The sequence below is a fragment of the Mobula birostris genome, chromosome 5 (genome assembly GCF_030028105.1).
Source record: "Mobula birostris isolate sMobBir1 chromosome 5, sMobBir1.hap1, whole genome shotgun sequence".
NCBI classification, from domain to species: domain Eukaryota; kingdom Metazoa; phylum Chordata; class Chondrichthyes; order Myliobatiformes; family Myliobatidae; genus Mobula; species Mobula birostris.
In genome coordinates this window covers 100942583-100964617 of record NC_092374.1, presented here as the reverse complement: position 1 = coordinate 100964617, position 22035 = coordinate 100942583, and the positions used below count along the sequence as shown (strand labels likewise).

At 54.7% G+C, this 22035-nt stretch overlaps 1 protein-coding gene across 1 annotated transcript in view; it reads right to left on the bottom strand.

The window, feature by feature from the left end:
* Nucleotides 1-22035, bottom strand: part of LOC140198392 (rhodopsin kinase GRK1-like) — a 569956-nt gene that overhangs the window by 506566 nt on the left and 41355 nt on the right. The window lies entirely within an intron of this gene.

The following is a 22035-nucleotide window of genomic DNA, read 5'->3' as shown; positions in this document are numbered from 1 at the left end:
TGTAGCCTCTAGCCAAGCCAAGCCTCCGGCCTCTAGCCTCTGGCCTCTAGCCTCTAGCCTCTGGCCTCTGGCTTCTAGCCAAGCCAAGCCAAGTCTCTAGCCTATAGCCTCTAGCCAAGCCAAGCCTCCGGCCTCTAGCCTCTAGCCTCTATCCTCTAGCCAAGCCACGTCTCTAGCCTCTAGCTAAGCCAAGCCAAGTCTCTAGCCTCTAGCCAAGCCAAGCCAAGCTTCTAGCCTCTAGCCAAGCCAAGTCTCTAGCCTCTAGCCTCTAGCCAAGCCAATCCAAGTCTCTAGCCTCTAGCCAAGCCAAGTCAAGTCTCTAGCCTCTAGCCAAGCCAAGCCAAGTCACTAGCCTCTAGCCTCTAGCCATGCCATGCCAAGCCACTCCTCTAGACTCTAGCATCTAGCCAAGCCAAGTAAAGATCCTAGCCTCTAGCCTCCAGCCAAGCCAAGCCAAGTGAAGTCTCTAGCTTCTAGCCTCTAGCAAGCCAAGCCTCCGGCCTCTAGCCTCTAGCCTCTATCCACTAGCCAAGCCAAGTCTCTGGCCTCTATCCAAGCCAAGCCACGTCTCTAGCCTCTAGCCAAGCCAAGCGAAGTCTCCAGCCACTAGCTAAGCCAAGCCAAGCCAAGTCTCTAGCCTCTAGCCTCTAGCCAAGCCAAGCCAAGTCACTAGCCTCTAGCCTCTAGCCTCTAGCCATGCCAAGCCAAGCCACGCCTCTAGACTCTAGCATCTAGCCAAGCCAAGTAAAGATCCTAGCCTCTAGCCTCCAGCCAAGCCAAGTCAAGTCAAGTCTCTAGCTTCTAGTCTCTAGCAAGCCAAGCCTCCGGCCTCTAGCCTCTAGCCTCGATCCTCTAGCCAAGCCAAGTCTCTAGCCTCTATACAAGCCAAGCCACTACTCTAGCCTCTAGCCAAGCCAAGTCTCTAGCCTCTAGCCATGCCAAGCCAAGTCTCCAGCCACTAGCTAAGCCAAGCCAAGTCTCTAGCCTCTAGACTCTAGCCAAGCCAAGCCAAGTCTCCAGCCACTAGCTAAGCCAAGCCAAGTCGATAGCCTCTAGCCAAGACAAGCCAAGTCTCTACCCTCTAGCCAAGCCAAGTCTCTAGCCTCTAGCCAAGCCAAGCCAAGTCTCTAGCCTGTAGCCTCTAGCCAAGCCAAGTCTCCGGCCTCTAGCCTCTAGCCTCTGGCCTCTGGCCTCTAGCCAAGCTAAGCAAAGTCTCTAGCCTGTAGCCTCTAGACAAGCCAAGCCTCCGGCCTCTAGCCTCTAGCCTCTATCCTCTAGCCAAGCCAAGTCTCTAGCCTCTATAAAAGCCAAGCCACGTCTCTAGACTCTAGCCAAGCCAAGCCAAGTCTCTAGCCTCTAGCCAATCCAAGCCAAGTCTCTAGACTGTAGCCTCTAGCCAAGCCAAGCCTCCGGCCTCCAGCCTCTAGCCTCTATCCTCTAGCCAAGCCAAGTCTCTACCCTCTATCCAAGCCAAGCCAAGTCTCTAGCCTCCAGCCAATCCAAGCCAAGTCTCTAGCCTCTAGCCAAGCCAAGTCTCTAGCCTCTAACCTCTAGCCTCTAGCCAAGCCAAGCCAAGTCTCCAGCCTCTAGCTAAGCCAAGCCAAGTCGATAGCCTCTAGCCAAGCCAAGCCAAGTCTCCAGCTTCTAGCCAAGCCAAGCCAAGTCTGCAGCCACCAGCTAAGCCAACCCAAGTCTCTAGCCTCTAGCCTCTAGCCAAGCCAAGCCAAGTCTCTAGCCTGTAGCCTCTAGCCAAGCCAAGCCTCCAGCCTCTAGCCTCTGGCCTCTGGCCTCTAGCCAAGCCAAGCAAAGTCTCTAGCCTGTAGCCTCTAGCCAAGCCAAGCCTCCGGCCTCTAGCCTCTGGCCTCTATCCTCTAGCCAAGCCAAGTCTCTAGCCTCTATAAAAGCCAAGCCACGTCTCTAGCCTCTAGCCAAGCCAAGCCAAGTCTCTAGCCTCTAGCCAATCCAAGCCAAGTCTCTAGCCTCTAGCCAAGCCAAGCCAAGTCACTAGCCTCTAGCCTCTAGCCATGCCATGCCAAGCCACTCCTCTAGACTCTAGCATCTAGCCAAGCCAAGTAAAGATCCTAGCCTCTAGCCTCCAGCCAAGCCAAGCCAAGTGAAGTCTCTAGCTTCTAGCCTCTAGCAAGCCAAGCCTCCGGCCTCTAGCCTCTAGCCTCTATCCTCTAGCCAAGCCAAGTCTCCAGCCTCTATCCAAGCCAAGCCACGTCTCTAGCCCTTAGCCAAGCCAAGTCTCTAGCCACTAGCCAAGCCAAGCTAAGTCTCCAGCCACTAGCTAAGCCAAGCCAAGTCGATATCTTCTAGTCAAGCCAAGCCAAGTCTCTAGCCTCTAGCCAAGCCAAGCCAAGTCTCTAGCCTCTAGCCAAGCCAAGTCTCTAGCCTCTAGCCTCTAACCAAGCCAAGTCAAGTCTCCAGCATCTAGCTAAGCCAAGCCAACTATCTAGCCTCTAGCCAAGCCAAGCCAAGTCATTAGCCTCTAGCCTCTAGCCATGCCATGCCAAGCCACTCCTCTAGACTCTAGCATCTAGCCAAGCCAAGTAAAGATCCTAGCCTCTGGCCTCCAGCCAAGCCAAGCCAAGTCTCTAGCCTGTAGACTCTAGCCAAGCCAAGCCTCTAGCCTCTGGCTTCTAGCCTCTAGCCTCTGGCCTCTGGCCTCTAGCCAAGCCAAGCAAAGTCTCTAGCCTGTAGCCTCTAGCCAAGCCAAGCCTCTGGCCTCTAGCCTCTAGCCTCTATCCTCTAGCCAAGCCAAGTCTCTAGCCTCTATAAAAGCCAAGCCACGTCTCTAGACTCTAGCCAAGCCAAGCCAAGCCTCTAGCCTCTAGCCAATCCAAGCCAAGTCTCTAGACTGCAGCCTCTAGCCAATCCAAGCCAAGTCTCTAGACTGCAGCCTCTAGCCAAGCCAAGCCTCCGGCATCTAGCCTCTAGCCTCTATCCTCTAGCCAAGCCAAGTCTCTAGCCTCTATCCAAGCCAAGCCAAGTCTTTAGCCTCCAGCCAATCCAAGCCAAGTCTCTAGCCTCTAGCCAAGCCAAGTCTCTACCCTCTAGCCTCTAGCCAAGTCTCCAGCCTCTAGCTATGCCATGCCAAGTCGATAGCCTCTAGCCAAGCCAAGCAAAGTCTCCAGCCTCTAGCCAAGCCAAGCCAAGTCTCTAGCCTGTAGCCTCTAGCCAAGCCAAGCCTCCAGCCTCTAGCCTCTGGTCTCTGGCCTCTAGCCAAGCCAAGCAAAGTCTCTAGCCTGTAGCCTCTAGCCAAGCCAAGCCTCCGGCCTCTAGCCTCTAGCCTCTATCTTCTAGCCAAGCCAAGTCTCTAGCCTCTATAAAAGCCAAGCCACGTCTCTAGCCTCTAGCCAAGCCAAGCCAAGTCTCCAGCCTCTAGCCAATCCAAGCCAAGTCTCTAGCCTCTAGCCAAGCCAAGCCAAGTCACTAGCCTCTAGCCTCTAGCCATGCCATGCCAAGCCACTCCTCTAGACTCTAGCATCTAGCCAAGCCAAGTAAAGATCCTAGCCTCTAGCCTCCAGCCAAGCCAAGCCAAGTGAAGTCTCTAGCTTCTAGCCTCTAGCAAGCCAAGCCTCCGGCCTCTAGCCTCTAGCCTCTATCCTCTAGCCAAGCCAAGTCTCTGGCCTCTATCCAAGCCAAGCCACGTCTCTAGCCTCTAGCCAAGCCAAGCCAAGTCTCCAGCCACTAGCTAAGCCAAGCCAAGTCGATAGCCTGTAGCCAAGCCAAGCCAAGTCTCTAGCCTCTAGCCTCTAGCCAAGCCAAGCCAAGTCTCTAGCCTCTAGCCTCTAGCCAAGCCAAGCCAAGTCACTAGCCTCTAGCCTCTAGCCATGCCAAGCCAAGCCACGCCTCTAGACTCTAGCATCTAGCCAAGCCAAGTAAAGATCCTAGCCTCTAGCCTCCAGCCAAGCCAAGTCAAGTCAAGTCTCTAGCTTCTAGTCTCTAGCAAGCCAAGCCTCCGGCCTCTAGCCTCTAGCCTCGATCCTCTAGCCAAGCCAAGTCTCTAGCCTCTATCCAAGCCAAGCCACTACTCTAGCCTCTAGCCAAGCCAAGTCTCTAGCCTCTAGCCTCTAGCCATGCCAAGCCAAGTCTCCAGCCACTAGCTAAGCCAAGCCAAGTCTCTAGCCTCTAGACTCTAGCCAAGCCAAGCCAAGTCTCCAGCCACTAGCTAAGCCAAGCCAAGTCGATAGCCTCTAGCCAAGACAAGCCAAGTCTCTAGCCTCTAGCCAAGCCAAGCCAAGTCATTAGCCTCTAGCCTCTAGCCATGCCATGCCAAGCCACTCCTCTAGACTCTAGCATCTAGCCAAGCCAAGTAAAGATCCTAGCTTCTGGTCTCCAGCCAAGCCAAGCCAAGTCTCTAGCCTGTAGACTCTAGCCAAGCCAAGCCTCTAGCCTCTGGCCTCTAGCCTCTAGCCTCTGGCCTCTGGCCTCTAGCCAAGCCAAGCAAAGTCTCTAGCCTGTAGCCTCTAGCCAAGCCAAGCCTCTGGCCTCTAGCCTCTAGCCTCTATCCTCTAGCCAAGCCAAGTCTCTAGCCTCTATAAAAGCCAAGCCACGTCTCTAGACTCTAGCCAAGCCAAGCCAAGCCTCTAGCCTCTAGCCAATCCAAGCCAAGTCTCTAGACTGCAGCCTCTAGCCAAGCCAAGCCTCCGGCATCTAGCCTCTAGCCTCTATCCTCTAGCCAAGCCAAGTCTCTAGCCTCTATCCAAGCCAAGCCAAGTCTTTAGCCTCCAGCCAATCCAAGCCAAGTCTCTAGCCTCTAGCCAAGCCAAGTCTCTACCCTCTAGCCTCTAGCCAAGTCTCCAGCCTCTAGCTATGCCATGCCAAGTCGATAGCCTCTAGCCAAGCCAAGCAAAGTCTCCAGCCTCTAGCCAAGCCAAGCCAAGTCTCTAGCCTGTAGCCTCTAGCCAAGCCAAGCCTCCAGCCTCTAGCCTCTGGTCTCTGGCCTCTAGCCAAGCCAAGCAAAGTCTCTAGCCTGTAGCCTCTAGCCAAGCCAAGCCTCCGGCCTCTAGCCTCTAGCCTCTATCCTCTAGCCAAGCCAAGTCTCTAGCCTCTATAAAAGCCAAGCCACGTCTCTAGCCTCTAGCCAAGCCAAGCCAAGTCTCCAGCCTCTAGCCAATCCAAGCCAAGTCTCTAGCCTCTAGCCAAGCCAAGCCAAGCCACTAGCCTCTAGCCTCTAGCCATGCCATGCCAAGCCACTCCTCTAGACTCTAGCATCTAGCCAAGCCAAGTAAAGATCCTAGCCTCTAGCCTCCAGCCAAGCCAAGCCAAGTGAAGTCTCTAGCTTCTAGCCTCTAGCAAGCCAAGCCTCCGGCCTCTAGCCTCTAGCCTCTATCCTCTAGCCAAGCCAAGTCTCTGGCCTCTATCCAAGCCAAGCCACGTCTCTAGCCTCTAGCCAAGCCAAGCCAAGTCTCCAGCCACTAGCTAAGCCAAGCCAAGTCGATAGCCTGTAGCCAAGCCAAGCCAAGTCTCTAGCCTCTAGCCTCTAGCCAAGCCAAGCCAAGTCTCTAGCCTCTAGCCTCTAGCCAAGCCAAGCCAAGTCACTAGCCTCTAGCCTCTAGCCTCTAGCCATGCCAAGCCAAGCCACGCCTCTAGACTCTAGCATCTAGCCAAGCCAAGTAAAGATCCTAGCCTCTAGCCTCCAGCCAAGCCAAGTCAAGTCAAGTCTCTAGCTTCTAGTCTCTAGCAAGCCAAGCCTCCGGCCTCTAGCCTCTAGCCTCGATCCTCTAGCCAAGCCAAGTCTCTAGCCTCTATCCAAGCCAAGCCACTACTCCAGCCTCTAGCCAAGCCAAGTCTCTAGCCTCTAGCCTCTAGCCATGCCAAGCCAAGTCTCCAGCCACTAGCTAAGCCAAGCCAAGTCTCTAGCCTCTAGACTCTAGCCAAGCCAAGCCAAGTCTCCAGCCACTAGCTAAGCCAAGCCAAGTCGATAGCCTCTAGCCAAGACAAGCCAAGTCTCTACCCTCTAGCCAAGCCAAGTCTCTAGCCTCTAGCCTCTAACCAAGCCAAGCCAAGTCTCCAGCATCTAGCTAAGCCAAGCCAAGTCTCTAGCCTCTAGCCAAGCCAAGTCAAGTCTCTAGCTTCTAGCCTCTAGCCGAACCAAGCCAAGTCTCTAGCCTCTATACTCTGGCCTCTAGCCATGCCAAGCCAAGCCACGCCTCAAGACTCTAGCCTCTAGCCAAGCCAAGTAAAGATCCTAGCCTCTAGCCTCTAGCCAACCCAAGCCAAGTCTCTAGCCTCTAGCCTCTAACCAAGCCAAGCCAAGTCTCTAGCTTCTAGCCTCTAGCCAAGCCAGGCCAAGTCTCCAGTCTCTAGCCTCTAGCCTTTAGCCTCTAGCCAGGACAAGCCAAGTCTCTAACCTCTAACCAAACCAAACCAATACTCTAGCCTCTAGCCTCATGCCAAGCCAAGTCTCTAGCCTCTAGCCTAGCCAAGCCAAGCCAAGTCTCTAGCCTGTTGCCTCTAGCCAAGCCAAGCCAAGTCTCTAGCCTCTAGCCAAGCCAGGTTTCTAGGCTCTAGCCTCTAGCCTCTTGCCGAGACAAACCAAATCTCTAGCCTCTAGCCAAGCCAAGCCAAGTCTCTTGCCTGTAGCCTGTAGCCTCTAGACTCTAGCCTCTAGCCAAGCCAAGCCTCTGGCCTCTAGCCTCTAGCCTCTAGCCTCTAGTGAAGCCAAGCTTCTGCCCTCTATCCTCTAGCTTCTATCCTCTAGTCAAACCAAATCGCTAGCCTCTAGCCTCTAACCTTTAGCCTCTGGCCACTAGCCTCTGGCCTCTGGTCTCTGGCCTCTGGCCTGTAGAAAAGCCAAGTCTCTAGCCTCTGGACTCTGGCCTCTAGCCAAGCCAAACCAAGTCTTTAGCCTCCTGCCTCGACCCTCTATCCAAGCCAAGTCTCTAGCCTCTAGCCAAGCCAAGCCAATTCACTACCCTGTAGCCAAGCCAAGCCAAGTCTCAAGCATCCAGCGAAGCCAAGCCAAGTCTCTAGCCTCTAGCCAAGCCAAGCCAAGCCAAGCCAAGTCTCTAGCCAAGCCAAGTTTCTGGCCTCTAGCCTCTAGCCTCTAGCCAAGCCGAGACAAGTCCATAGCCACTAGCCTCTAGCCTCTAGCAAAGCCAAGCCTCTGCCCTCTATCCTCTAGCCAAGCCAAGTCGCTGGCCTCTAGCCTCTAACCTCTAGCTTCTAGCCACTAGCCTCTGGCCTCTGGCCTTTGGTCTCTGGCCTCTGGCCTGTAGCCAAGCCAAGTCACTAGCCTCTAGCCTCTAGCCAAGCCAAGCCAAGTCTCTAGCCTCTAGCCTCTAGCCATGCCAAGCCAAGGCACGTCTCCAGACTCTAGCCTCTAGCCAAGCCAAGCCAAGTTTCTAGCCTCTAGCCTCTAGCCAAGCCAAGCCAAGTCTCTAGCCTCTAGCCTCTAGCCAAGCCAAGCCTCCGGCCTCCAGCCTCTAGCCTCTATCCTCTAGCCAAGCCAAGTCTCTACCCTCTATCCAAGCCAAGCCAAGTCTCTAGCCTCCAGCCAATCCAAGCCAAGTCTCTAGCCTCTAGCCAAGCCAAGTCTCTAGCCTCTAACCTCTAGCCTCTAGCCAAGCCAAGCCAAGTCTCCAGCCTCTAGCTAAGCCAAGCCAAGTCGATAGCCTCTAGCCAAGCCAAGCCAAGTCTCCAGCTTCTAGCCAAGCCAAGCCAAGTCTGCAGCCACCAGCTAAGCCAACCCAAGTCTCTAGCCTCTAGCCTCTAGCCAAGCCAAGCCAAGTCTCTAGCCTGTAGCCTCTAGCCAAGCCAAGCCTCCAGCCTCTAGCCTCTGGCCTCTGGCCTCTAGCCAAGCCAAGCAAAGTCTCTAGCCTGTAGCCTCTAGCCAAGCCAAGCCTCCGGCCTCTAGCCTCTGGCCTCTATCCTCTAGCCAAGCCAAGTCTCTAGCCTCTATAAAAGCCAAGCCACGTCTCTAGCCTCTAGCCAAGCCAAGCCAAGTCTCTAGCCTCTAGCCAATCCAAGCCAAGTCTCTAGCCTCTAGCCAAGCCAAGCCAAGTCACTAGCCTCTAGCCTCTAGCCATGCCATGCCAAGCCACTCCTCTGGACTCTAGCATCTAGCCAAGCCAAGTAAAGATCCTAGCCTCTAGCCTCCAGCCAAGCCAAGCCAAGTGAAGTCTCTAGCTTCTAGCCTCTAGCAAGCCAAGCCTCCGGCCTCTAGCCTCTAGCCTCTATCCTCTAGCCAAGCCAAGTCTCTAGCCTCTATAAAAGCCAAGCCACGTCTCTAGCCTCTAGCCAAGCCAAGCCAAGTCTCTAGCCTCTAGCCAATCCAAGCCAAGTCTCTAGCCTCTAGCCAAGCCAAGCCAAGTCACTAGCCTCTAGCCTCTAGCCATGCCATGCCAAGCCACTCCTCTAGACTCTAGCATCTAGCCAAGCCAAGTAAAGATCCTAGCCTCTAGCCTCCAGCCAAGCCAAGCCAAGTGAAGTCTCTAGCTTCTAGCCTCTAGCAAGCCAAGCCTCCGGCCTCTAGCCTCTAGCCTCTATCCTCTAGCCAAGCCAAGTCTCCAGCCTCTATCCAAGCCAAGCCACGTCTCTAGCCCTTAGCCAAGCCAAGTCTCTAGCCACTAGCCAAGCCAAGCTAAGTCTCCAGCCACTAGCTAAGCCAAGCCAAGTCGATATCTTCTAGTCAAGCCAAGCCAAGTCTCTAGCCTCTAGCCAAGCCAAGCCAAGTCTCTAGCCTCTAGCCAAGCCAAGTCTCTAGCCTCTAGCCTCTAACCAAGCCAAGTCAAGTCTCCAGCATCTAGCTAAGCCAAGCCAACTATCTAGCCTCTAGCCAAGCCAAGCCAAGTCATTAGCCTCTAGCCTCTAGCCATGCCATGCCAAGCCACTCCTCTAGACTCTAGCATCTAGCCAAGCCAAGTAAAGATCCTAGCCTCTGGCCTCCAGCCAAGCCAAGCCAAGTCTCTAGCCTGTAGACTCTAGCCAAGCCAAGCCTCTAGCCTCTGGCTTCTAGCCTCTAGCCTCTGGCCTCTGGCCTCTAGCCAAGCCAAGCAAAGTCTCTAGCCTGTAGCCTCTAGCCAAGCCAAGCCTCTGGCCTCTAGCCTCTAGCCTCTATCCTCTAGCCAAGCCAAGTCTCTAGCCTCTATAAAAGCCAAGCCACGTCTCTAGACTCTAGCCAAGCCAAGCCAAGCCTCTAGCCTCTAGCCAATCCAAGCCAAGTCTCTAGACTGCAGCCTCTAGCCAATCCAAGCCAAGTCTCTAGACTGCAGCCTCTAGCCAAGCCAAGCCTCCGGCATCTAGCCTCTAGCCTCTATCCTCTAGCCAAGCCAAGTCTCTAGCCTCTATCCAAGCCAAGCCAAGTCTTTAGCCTCCAGCCAATCCAAGCCAAGTCTCTAGCCTCTAGCCAAGCCAAGTCTCTACCCTCTAGCCTCTAGCCAAGTCTCCAGCCTCTAGCTATGCCATGCCAAGTCGATAGCCTCTAGCCAAGCCAAGCAAAGTCTCCAGCCTCTAGCCAAGCCAAGCCAAGTCTCTAGCCTGTAGCCTCTAGCCAAGCCAAGCCTCCAGCCTCTAGCCTCTGGTCTCTGGCCTCTAGCCAAGCCAAGCAAAGTCTCTAGCCTGTAGCCTCTAGCCAAGCCAAGCCTCCGGCCTCTAGCCTCTAGCCTCTATCTTCTAGCCAAGCCAAGTCTCTAGCCTCTATAAAAGCCAAGCCACGTCTCTAGCCTCTAGCCAAGCCAAGCCAAGTCTCCAGCCTCTAGCCAATCCAAGCCAAGTCTCTAGCCTCTAGCCAAGCCAAGCCAAGTCACTAGCCTCTAGCCTCTAGCCATGCCATGCCAAGCCACTCCTCTAGACTCTAGCATCTAGCCAAGCCAAGTAAAGATCCTAGCCTCTAGCCTCCAGCCAAGCCAAGCCAAGTGAAGTCTCTAGCTTCTAGCCTCTAGCAAGCCAAGCCTCCGGCCTCTAGCCTCTAGCCTCTATCCTCTAGCCAAGCCAAGTCTCTGGCCTCTATCCAAGCCAAGCCACGTCTCTAGCCTCTAGCCAAGCCAAGCCAAGTCTCCAGCCACTAGCTAAGCCAAGCCAAGTCGATAGCCTGTAGCCAAGCCAAGCCAAGTCTCTAGCCTCTAGCCTCTAGCCAAGCCAAGCCAAGTCTCTAGCCTCTAGCCTCTAGCCAAGCCAAGCCAAGTCACTAGCCTCTAGCCTCTAGCCATGCCAAGCCAAGCCACGCCTCTAGACTCTAGCATCTAGCCAAGCCAAGTAAAGATCCTAGCCTCTAGCCTCCAGCCAAGCCAAGTCAAGTCAAGTCTCTAGCTTCTAGTCTCTAGCAAGCCAAGCCTCCGGCCTCTAGCCTCTAGCCTCGATCCTCTAGCCAAGCCAAGTCTCTAGCCTCTATCCAAGCCAAGCCACTACTCTAGCCTCTAGCCAAGCCAAGTCTCTAGCCTCTAGCCTCTAGCCATGCCAAGCCAAGTCTCCAGCCACTAGCTAAGCCAAGCCAAGTCTCTAGCCTCTAGACTCTAGCCAAGCCAAGCCAAGTCTCCAGCCACTAGCTAAGCCAAGCCAAGTCGATAGCCTCTAGCCAAGACAAGCCAAGTCTCTAGCCTCTAGCCAAGCCAAGCCAAGTCATTAGCCTCTAGCCTCTAGCCATGCCATGCCAAGCCACTCCTCTAGACTCTAGCATCTAGCCAAGCCAAGTAAAGATCCTAGCTTCTGGCCTCCAGCCAAGCCAAGCCAAGTCTCTAGCCTGTAGACTCTAGCCAAGCCAAGCCTCTAGCCTCTGGCCTCTAGCCTCTAGCCTCTGGCCTCTGGCCTCTAGCCAAGCCAAGCAAAGTCTCTAGCCTGTAGCCTCTAGCCAAGCCAAGCCTCTGGCCTCTAGCCTCTAGCCTCTATCCTCTAGCCAAGCCAAGTCTCTAGCCTCTATAAAAGCCAAGCCACGTCTCTAGACTCTAGCCAAGCCAAGCCAAGCCTCTAGCCTCTAGCCAATCCAAGCCAAGTCTCTAGACTGCAGCCTCTAGCCAAGCCAAGCCTCCGGCATCTAGCCTCTAGCCTCTATCCTCTAGCCAAGCCAAGTCTCTAGCCTCTATCCAAGCCAAGCCAAGTCTTTAGCCTCCAGCCAATCCAAGCCAAGTCTCTAGCCTCTAGCCAAGCCAAGTCTCTACCCTCTAGCCTCTAGCCAAGTCTCCAGCCTCTAGCTATGCCATGCCAAGTCGATAGCCTCTAGCCAAGCCAAGCAAAGTCTCCAGCCTCTAGCCAAGCCAAGCCAAGTCTCTAGCCTGTAGCCTCTAGCCAAGCCAAGCCTCCAGCCTCTAGCCTCTGGTCTCTGGCCTCTAGCCAAGCCAAGCAAAGTCTCTAGCCTGTAGCCTCTAGCCAAGCCAAGCCTCCGGCCTCTAGCCTCTAGCCTCTATCCTCTAGCCAAGCCAAGTCTCTAGCCTCTATAAAAGCCAAGCCACGTCTCTAGCCTCTAGCCAAGCCAAGCCAAGTCTCCAGCCTCTAGCCAATCCAAGCCAAGTCTCTAGCCTCTAGCCAAGCCAAGCCAAGCCACTAGCCTCTAGCCTCTAGCCATGCCATGCCAAGCCACTCCTCTAGACTCTAGCATCTAGCCAAGCCAAGTAAAGATCCTAGCCTCTAGCCTCCAGCCAAGCCAAGCCAAGTGAAGTCTCTAGCTTCTAGCCTCTAGCAAGCCAAGCCTCCGGCCTCTAGCCTCTAGCCTCTATCCTCTAGCCAAGCCAAGTCTCTGGCCTCTATCCAAGCCAAGCCACGTCTCTAGCCTCTAGCCAAGCCAAGCCAAGTCTCCAGCCAGTAGCTAAGCCAAGCCAAGTCGATAGCCTGTAGCCAAGCCAAGCCAAGTCTCTAGCCTCTAGCCTCTAGCCAAGCCAAGCCAAGTCTCTAGCCTCTAGCCTCTAGCCAAGCCAAGCCAAGTCACTAGCCTCTAGCCTCTAGCCTCTAGCCATGCCAAGCCAAGCCACGCCTCTAGACTCTAGCATCTAGCCAAGCCAAGTAAAGATCCTAGCCTCTAGCCTCCAGCCAAGCCAAGCCAAGTGAAGTCTCTAGCTTCTAGCCTCTAGCAAGCCAAGCCTCCGGCCTCTAGCCTCTAGCCTCTATCCTCTAGCCAAGCCAAGTCTCTGGCCTCTATCCAAGCCAAGCCACGTCTCTAGCCTCTAGCCAAGCCAAGCCAAGTCTCCAGCCACTAGCTAAGCCAAGCCAAGTCGATAGCCTGTAGCCAAGCCAAGCCAAGTCTCTAGCCTCTAGCCTCTAGCCAAGCCAAGCCAAGTCTCTAGCCTCTAGCCTCTAGCCAAGCCAAGCCAAGTCACTAGCCTCTAGCCTCTAGCCTCTAGCCATGCCAAGCCAAGCCACGCCTCTAGACTCTAGCATCTAGCCAAGCCAAGTAAAGATCCTAGCCTCTAGCCTCCAGCCAAGCCAAGTCAAGTCAAGTCTCTAGCTTCTAGTCTCTAGCAAGCCAAGCCTCCGGCCTCTAGCCTCTAGCCTCGATCCTCTAGCCAAGCCAAGTCTCTAGCCTCTATCCAAGCCAAGCCACTACTCCAGCCTCTAGCCAAGCCAAGTCTCTAGCCTCTAGCCTCTAGCCATGCCAAGCCAAGTCTCCAGCCACTAGCTAAGCCAAGCCAAGTCTCTAGCCTCTAGACTCTAGCCAAGCCAAGCCAAGTCTCCAGCCACTAGCTAAGCCAAGCCAAGTCGATAGCCTCTAGCCAAGACAAGCCAAGTCTCTACCCTCTAGCCAAGCCAAGTCTCTAGCCTCTAGCCTCTAACCAAGCCAAGCCAAGTCTCCAGCATCTAGCTAAGCCAAGCCAAGTCTCTAGCCTCTAGCCAAGCCAAGTCAAGTCTCTAGCTTCTAGCCTCTAGCCGAACCAAGCCAAGTCTCTAGCCTCTATACTCTGGCCTCTAGCCATGCCAAGCCAAGCCACGCCTCAAGACTCTAGCCTCTAGCCAAGCCAAGTAAAGATCCTAGCCTCTAGCCTCTAGCCAACCCAAGCCAAGTCTCTAGCCTCTAGCCTCTAACCAAGCCAAGCCAAGTCTCTAGCTTCTAGCCTCTAGCCAAGCCAGGCCAAGTCTCCAGTCTCTAGCCTCTAGCCTTTAGCCTCTAGCCAGGACAAGCCAAGTCTCTAACCTCTAACCAAACCAAACCAATACTCTAGCCTCTAGCCTCATGCCAAGCCAAGTCTCTAGCCTCTAGCCTAGCCAAGCCAAGCCAAGTCTCTAGCCTGTTGCCTCTAGCCAAGCCAAGCCAAGTCTCTAGCCTCTAGCCAAGCCAGGTTTCTAGGCTCTAGCCTCTAGCCTCTTGCCGAGACAAACCAAATCTCTAGCCTCTAGCCAAGCCAAGCCAAGTCTCTTGCCTGTAGCCTGTAGCCTCTAGACTCTAGCCTCTAGCCAAGCCAAGCCTCTGGCCTCTAGCCTCTAGCCTCTAGCCTCTAGTGAAGCCAAGCTTCTGCCCTCTATCCTCTAGCTTCTATCCTCTAGTCAAACCAAATCGCTAGCCTCTAGCCTCTAACCTTTAGCCTCTGGCCACTAGCCTCTGGCCTCTGGTCTCTGGCCTCTGGCCTGTAGAAAAGCCAAGTCTCTAGCCTCTGGACTCTGGCCTCTAGCCAAGCCAAACCAAGTCTTTAGCCTCCTGCCTCGACCCTCTATCCAAGCCAAGTCTCTAGCCTCTAGCCAAGCCAAGCCAATTCACTACCCTGTAGCCAAGCCAAGCCAAGTCTCAAGCATCCAGCGAAGCCAAGCCAAGTCTCTAGCCTCTAGCCAAGCCAAGCCAAGCCAAGCCAAGTCTCTAGCCAAGCCAAGTTTCTGGCCTCTAGCCTCTAGCCTCTAGCCAAGCCGAGACAAGTCCATAGCCACTAGCCTCTAGCCTCTAGCAAAGCCAAGCCTCTGCCCTCTATCCTCTAGCCAAGCCAAGTCGCTGGCCTCTAGCCTCTAACCTCTAGCTTCTAGCCACTAGCCTCTGGCCTCTGGCCTTTGGTCTCTGGCCTCTGGCCTGTAGCCAAGCCAAGTCACTAGCCTCTAGCCTCTAGCCAAGCCAAGCCAAGTCTCTAGCCTCTAGCCTCTAGCCATGCCAAGCCAAGGCACGTCTCCAGACTCTAGCCTCTAGCCAAGCCAAGCCAAGTTTCTAGCCTCTAGCCTCTAGCCAAGCCAAGCCAAGTCTCTAGCCTCTAGCCTCTAGCCAAGCCAAGCCTCCGGCCTCCAGCCTCTAGCCTCTATCCTCTAGCCAAGCCAAGTCTCTACCCTCTATCCAAGCCAAGCCAAGTCTCTAGCCTCCAGCCAATCCAAGCCAAGTCTCTAGCCTCTAGCCAAGCCAAGTCTCTAGCCTCTAACCTCTAGCCTCTAGCCAAGCCAAGCCAAGTCTCCAGCCTCTAGCTAAGCCAAGCCAAGTCGATAGCCTCTAGCCAAGCCAAGCCAAGTCTCCAGCTTCTAGCCAAGCCAAGCCAAGTCTGCAGCCACCAGCTAAGCCAACCCAAGTCTCTAGCCTCTAGCCTCTAGCCAAGCCAAGCCAAGTCTCTAGCCTGTAGCCTCTAGCCAAGCCAAGCCTCCAGCCTCTAGCCTCTGGCCTCTGGCCTCTAGCCAAGCCAAGCAAAGTCTCTAGCCTGTAGCCTCTAGCCAAGCCAAGCCTCCGGCCTCTAGCCTCTGGCCTCTATCCTCTAGCCAAGCCAAGTCTCTAGCCTCTATAAAAGCCAAGCCACGTCTCTAGCCTCTAGCCAAGCCAAGCCAAGTCTCTAGCCTCTAGCCAATCCAAGCCAAGTCTCTAGCCTCTAGCCAAGCCAAGCCAAGTCACTAGCCTCTAGCCTCTAGCCATGCCATGCCAAGCCACTCCTCTGGACTCTAGCATCTAGCCAAGCCAAGTAAAGATCCTAGCCTCTAGCCTCCAGCCAAGCCAAGCCAAGTGAAGTCTCTAGCTTCTAGCCTCTAGCAAGCCAAGCCTCCGGCCTCTAGCCTCTAGCCTCTATCCTCTAGCCAAGCCAAGTCTCTAGCCTCTATAAAAGCCAAGCCACGTCTCTAGCCTCTAGCCAAGCCAAGCCAAGTCTCTAGCCTCTAGCCAATCCAAGCCAAGTCTCTAGCCTCTAGCCAAGCCAAGCCAAGTCACTAGCCTCTAGCCTCTAGCCATGCCATGCCAAGCCACTCCTCTAGACTCTAGCATCTAGCCAAGCCAAGTAAAGATCCTAGCCTCTAGCCTCCAGCCAAGCCAAGCCAAGTGAAGTCTCTAGCTTCTAGCCTCTAGCAAGCCAAGCCTCCGGCCTCTAGCCTCTAGCCTCTATCCTCTAGCCAAGCCAAGTCTCCAGCCTCTATCCAAGCCAAGCCACGTCTCTAGCCCTTAGCCAAGCCAAGTCTCTAGCCACTAGCCAAGCCAAGCTAAGTCTCCAGCCACTAGCTAAGCCAAGCCAAGTCGATATCTTCTAGTCAAGCCAAGCCAAGTCTCTAGCCTCTAGCCAAGCCAAGCCAAGTCTCTAGCCTCTAGCCAAGCCAAGTCTCTAGCCTCTAGCCTCTAACCAAGCCAAGTCAAGTCTCCAGCATCTAGCTAAGCCAAGCCAACTATCTAGCCTCTAGCCAAGCCAAGCCAAGTCATTAGCCTCTAGCCTCTAGCCATGCCATGCCAAGCCACTCCTCTAGACTCTAGCATCTAGCCAAGCCAAGTAAAGATCCTAGCCTCTGGCCTCCAGCCAAGCCAAGCCAAGTCTCTAGCCTGTAGACTCTAGCCAAGCCAAGCCTCTAGCCTCTGGCTTCTAGCCTCTAGCCTCTGGCCTCTGGCCTCTAGCCAAGCCAAGCAAAGTCTCTAGCCTGTAGCCTCTAGCCAAGCCAAGCCTCTGGCCTCTAGCCTCTAGCCTCTATCCTCTAGCCAAGCCAAGTCTCTAGCCTCTATAAAAGCCAAGCCACGTCTCTAGACTCTAGCCAAGCCAAGCCAAGCCTCTAGCCTCTAGCCAATCCAAGCCAAGTCTCTAGACTGCAGCCTCTAGCCAATCCAAGCCAAGTCTCTAGACTGCAGCCTCTAGCCAAGCCAAGCCTCCGGCATCTAGCCTCTAGCCTCTATCCTCTAGCCAAGCCAAGTCTCTAGCCTCTATCCAAGCCAAGCCAAGTCTTTAGCCTCCAGCCAATCCAAGCCAAGTCTCTAGCCTCTAGCCAAGCCAAGTCTCTACCCTCTAGCCTCTAGCCAAGTCTCCAGCCTCTAGCTATGCCATGCCAAGTCGATAGCCTCTAGCCAAGCCAAGCAAAGTCTCCAGCCTCTAGCCAAGCCAAGCCAAGTCTCTAGCCTGTAGCCTCCAGCCAAGCCAAGCCTCCAGCCTCTAGCCTCTGGTCTCTGGCCTCTAGCCAAGCCAAGCAAAGTCTCTAGCCTGTAGCCTCTAGCCAAGCCAAGCCTCCGGCCTCTAGCCTCTAGCCTCTATCTTCTAGCCAAGCCAAGTCTCTAGCCTCTATAAAAGCCAAGCCACGTCTCTAGCCTCTAGCCAAGCCAAGCCAAGTCTCCAGCCTCTAGCCAATCCAAGCCAAGTCTCTAGCCTCTAGCCAAGCCAAGCCAAGTCACTAGCCTCTAGCCTCTAGCCATGCCATGCCAAGCCACTCCTCTAGACTCTAGCATCTAGCCAAGCCAAGTAAAGATCCTAGCCTCTAGCCTCCAGCCAAGCCAAGCCAAGTGAAGTCTCTAGCTTCTAGCCTCTAGCAAGCCAAGCCTCCGGCCTCTAGCCTCTAGCCTCTATCCTCTAGCCAAGCCAAGTCTCTGGCCTCTATCCAAGCCAAGCCACGTCTCTAGCCTCTAGCCAAGCCAAGCCAAGTCTCCAGCCACTAGCTAAGCCAAGCCAAGTCGATAGCCTGTAGCCAAGCCAAGCCAAGTCTCTAGCCTCTAGCCTCTAGCCAAGCCAAGCCAAGTCTCTAGCCTCTAGCCTCTAGCCAAGCCAAGCCAAGTCACTAGCCTCTAGCCTCTAGCCATGCCAAGCCAAGCCACGCCTCTAGACTCTAGCATCTAGCCAAGCCAAGTAAAGATCCTAGCCTCTAGCCTCCAGCCAAGCCAAGTCAAGTCAAGTCTCTAGCTTCTAGTCTCTAGCAAGCCAAGCCTCCGGCCTCTAGCCTCTAGCCTCGATCCTCTAGCCAAGCCAAGTCTCTAGCCTCTATCCAAGCCAAGCCACTACTCTAGCCTCTAGCCAAGCCAAGTCTCTAGCCTCTAGCCTCTAGCCATGCCAAGCCAAGTCTCCAGCCACTAGCTAAGCCAAGCCAAGTCTCTAGCCTCTAGACTCTAGCCAAGCCAAGCCAAGTCTCCAGCCACTAGCTAAGCCAAGCCAAGTCGATAGCCTCTAGCCAAGACAAGCCAAGTCTCTAGCCTCTAGCCAAGCCAAGCCAAGTCATTAGCCTCTAGCCTCTAGCCATGCCATGCCAAGCCACTCCTCTAGACTCTAGCATCTAGCCAAGCCAAGTAAAGATCCTAGCTTCTGGCCTCCAGCCAAGCCAAGCCAAGTCTCTAGCCTGTAGACTCTAGCCAAGCCAAGCCTCTAGCCTCTGGCCTCTAGCCTCTAGCCTCTGGCCTCTGGCCTCTAGCCAAGCCAAGCAAAGTCTCTAGCCTGTAGCCTCTAGCCAAGCCAAGCCTCTGGCCTCTAGCCTCTAGCCTCTATCCTCTAGCCAAGCCAAGTCTCTAGCCTCTATAAAAGCCAAGCCACGTCTCTAGACTCTAGCCAAGCCAAGCCAAGCCTCTAGCCTCTAGCCAATCCAAGCCAAGTCTCTAGACTGCAGCCTCTAGCCAAGCCAAGCCTCCGGCATCTAGCCTCTAGCCTCTATCCTCTAGCCAAGCCAAGTCTCTAGCCTCTATCCAAGCCAAGCCAAGTCTTTAGCCTCCAGCCAATCCAAGCCAAGTCTCTAGCCTCTAGCCAAGCCAAGTCTCTACCCTCTAGCCTCTAGCCAAGTCTCCAGCCTCTAGCTATGCCATGCCAAGTCGATAGCCTCTAGCCAAGCCAAGCAAAGTCTCCAGCCTCTAGCCAAGCCAAGCCAAGTCTCTAGCCTGTAGCCTCTAGCCAAGCCAAGCCTCCAGCCTCTAGCCTCTGGTCTCTGGCCTCTAGCCAAGCCAAGCAAAGTCTCTAGCCTGTAGCCTCTAGCCAAGCCAAGCCTCCGGCCTCTAGCCTCTAGCCTCTATCCTCTAGCCAAGCCAAGTCTCTAGCCTCTATAAAAGCCAAGCCACGTCTCTAGCCTCTAGCCAAGCCAAGCCAAGTCTCCAGCCTCTAGCCAATCCAAGCCAAGTCTCTAGCCTCTAGCCAAGCCAAGCCAAGCCACTAGCCTCTAGCCTCTAGCCATGCCATGCCAAGCCACTCCTCTAGACTCTAGCATCTAGCCAAGCCAAGTAAAGATCCTAGCCTCTAGCCTCCAGCCAAGCCAAGCCAAGTGAAGTCTCTAGCTTCTAGCCTCTAGCAAGCCAAGCCTCCGGCCTCTAGCCTCTAGCCTCTATCCTCTAGCCAAGCCAAGTCTCTGGCCTCTATCCAAGCCAAGCCACGTCTCTAGCCTCTAGCCAAGCCAAGCCAAGTCTCCAGCCACTAGCTAAGCCAAGCCAAGTCGATAGCCTGTAGCCAAGCCAAGCCAAGTCTCTAGCCTCTAGCCTCTAGCCAAGCCAAGCCAAGTCTCTAGCCTCTAGCCTCTAGCCAAGCCAAGCCAAGTCACTAGCCTCTAGCCTCTAGCCTCTAGCCATGCCAAGCCAAGCCACGCCTCTAGACTCTAGCATCTAGCCAAGCCAAGTAAAGATCCTAGCCTCTAGCCTCCAGCCAAGCCAAGTCAAGTCAAGTCTCTAGCTTCTAGTCTCTAGCAAGCCAAGCCTCCGGCCTCTAGCCTCTAGCCTCGATCCTCTAGCCAAGCCAAGTCTCTAGCCTCTATCCAAGCCAAGCCACTACTCCAGCCTCTAGCCAAGCCAAGTCTCTAGCCTCTAGCCTCTAGCCATGCCAAGCCAAGTCTCCAGCCACTAGCTAAGCCAAGCCAAGTCTCTAGCCTCTAGACTCTAGCCAAGCCAAGCCAAGTCTCCAGCCACTAGCTAAGCCAAGCCAAGTCGATAGCCTCTAGCCAAGACAAGCCAAGTCTCTACCCTCTAGCCAAGCCAAGTCTCTAGCCTCTAGCCTCTAACCAAGCCAAGCCAAGTCTCCAGCATCTAGCTAAGCCAAGCCAAGTCTCTAGCCTCTAGCCAAGCCAAGTCAAGTCTCTAGCTTCTAGCCTCTAGCCGAACCAAGCCAAGTCTCTAGCCTCTATACTCTGGCCTCTAGCCATGCCAAGCCAAGCCACGCCTCAAGACTCTAGCCTCTAGCCAAGCCAAGTAAAGATCCTAGCCTCTAGCCTCTAGCCAACCCAAGCCAAGTCTCTAGCCTCTAGCCTCTAACCAAGCCAAGCCAAGTCTCTAGCTTCTAGCCTCTAGCCAAGCCAGGCCAAGTCTCCAGTCTCTAGCCTCTAGCCTTTAGCCTCTAGCCAGGACAAGCCAAGTCTCTAACCTCTAACCAAACCAAACCAATACTCTAGCCTCTAGCCTCATGCCAAGCCAAGTCTCTAGCCTCTAGCCTAGCCAAGCCAAGCCAAGTCTCTAGCCTGTTGCCTCTAGCCAAGCCAAGCCAAGTCTCTAGCCTCTAGCCAAGCCAGGTTTCTAGGCTCTAGCCTCTAGCCTCTTGCCGAGACAAACCAAATCTCTAGCCTCTAGCCAAGCCAAGCCAAGTCTCTTGCCTGTAGCCTGTAGCCTCTAGACTCTAGCCTCTAGCCAAGCCAAGCCTCTGGCCTCTAGCCTCTAGCCTCTAGCCTCTAGTGAAGCCAAGCTTCTGCCCTCTATCCTCTAGCTTCTATCCTCTAGTCAAACCAAATCGCTAGCCTCTAGCCTCTAACCTTTAGCCTCTGGCCACTAGCCTCTGGCCTCTGGTCTCTGGCCTCTGGCCTGTAGAAAAGCCAAGTCTCTAGCCTCTGGACTCTGGCCTCTAGCCAAGCCAAACCAAGTCTTTAGCCTCCTGCCTCGACCCTCTATCCAAGCCAAGTCTCTAGCCTCTAGCCAAGCCAAGCCAATTCACTACCCTGTAGCCAAGCCAAGCCAAGTCTCAAGCATCCAGCGAAGCCAAGCCAAGTCTCTAGCCTCTAGCCAAGCCAAGCCAAGCCAAGCCAAGTCTCTAGCCAAGCCAAGTTTCTGGCCTCTAGCCTCTAGCCTCTAGCCAAGCCGAGACAAGTCCATAGCCACTAGCCTCTAGCCTCTAGCAAAGCCAAGCCTCTGCCCTCTATCCTCTAGCCAAGCCAAGTCGCTGGCCTCTAGCCTCTAACCTCTAGCTTCTAGCCACTAGCCTCTGGCCTCTGGCCTTTGGTCTCTGGCCTCTGGCCTGTAGCCAAGCCAAGTCACTAGCCTCTAGCCTCTAGCCAAGCCAAGCCAAGTCTCTAGCCTCTAGCCTCTAGCCATGCCAAGCCAAGGCACGTCTCCAGACTCTAGCCTCTAGCCAAGCCAAGCCAAGTTTCTAGCCTCTAGCCTCTAGCCAAGCCAAGCCAAGTCTCTAGCCTCTAGCCTCTAGCCAAGCCAAGCCAAGTCTCTAGCCTGTAGCCTCTAGCCATGCCAAGCCAAGGCACTTCTCTAGACTCTAGCCTCCAGCCAAGCCAAGCCAAGTTTCTAGCCTCTAGCATCTAGCCAAGCCAAACCATGTCTCTAGTCTCTAGTCTGTAATCTGTAGTCTCTAGTCTCTAGTCTCTAGCCTCTAGCCAAGCCAAGCCAAGTCTCTAGCCTCTAGCCAAGCCAAGTCTCTAGTCTCTAGCCTCTAGCTAGGACAGACCAAGTCTCTAGCCTCTAGCCAAACCAAGTCAACTCTCTAGCCTCTAGCCTTATGCCAAGCCAAGTCTCTAGCCTCTAGCCAAGCCAAGCCAAGTCTCTAGCCTGTAGCCTCTAGCCAAGCCAAGCCTCCGGCCTCTAGCCTCTGGCCTCTAGCCTCTAGCCTCTGGCCTCTGGCTTCTAGCCAAGCCAAGCCAAGTCTCTAGCCTATAGCCTCTAGCCAAGCCAAGCCTCCGGCCTCTAGCCTCTAGCCTCTATCCTCTAGCCAAGCCACGTCTCTAGCCTCTAGCTAAGCCAAGCCAAGTCTCTAGCCTCTAGCCAAGCCAAGCCAAGCTTCTAGCCTCTAGCCAAGCCAAGTCTCTAGCCTCTAGCCTCTAGCCAAGCCAAGCCAAGTCTCTAGCCTCTAGCCAAGCCAAGTCAAATCTCTAGCCTCTAGCCTCTAGCCAAGCCAAGCCAAGTCTCTTGCCTGTAGACTGTAGCCTCTTGACTCTAGCCTCTAGCCAAGCCAAGCCTCTGCCCTCTATCCTCTAGCTTCTATCCTCTAGCCAAGCCAAGTCGCTAGCCTCTAGCCTCTTGCCTCTCGCCTCTAAGCTCTAGCCTCTAGCCACTAGCCTCTGGCCTCTGATCTCTGGCCTCTGGCCTCTGGCCTGTAGCAAGCCAAGTCTCTAGCCTCTGGACTCTGGCCTCTAGCCAAGCCAAGCCAAGTCTCTAGCCTCTAGCCAAGTCAAGCCAAGCCAAGCCAAGCCAAGCCAAGCCAAGTCTCTATCCTCAGCCAAGCCAAGCCAAGCCAAGCCAAGCCAAGTCTCTAGCCTCTAGCCAAGCCAAGTCTCTGGCCTCTAGCCTCTAGCCAAGCCAAGCCAAGTATCTATCCTCTAGCCTCTAGGATCTAGCCAAGCCAAGCGAAGTCTGTAGTCTCTAGCCAAGCCAAGCCAAACCAAGTCTCTAGCCTCTAGCCTCTAGCCAAGCCAAGCCAAGTCACTAGCCTCTAGCCAAGCCAAACCAAGTTTCTAGTTTCTAGTCTCTAGTCTGTAGACTCTCTGTCTCTAGCCTCTAGCCAAGCCTAGCCAAGTCTCTAGTCTCTGCTCTGTAGTTTCTACTCTCTGTCTCTAGCCTCTAGCCAAGCCAAGCCACGTCTCTAGCCTCTAGCTAGCCAAGCCGTCTCTAGCCTCTAGCCTCTAGCCAAGCCAAGCCAAGTTTCTAGCCTCTAACCTCTAGCCTCTTGCCAAGCCAAGCCACGCTTCTAGCCTCTAGCCTCAAGCTTCAAGCCTGAAGATTCCAGCATCGTCCTGCCTGCCTGCCAAGCCTCATCCTTGCCTAGTCCTGGGGTCCGAGCCAGAGGCAAGACTCAGGTA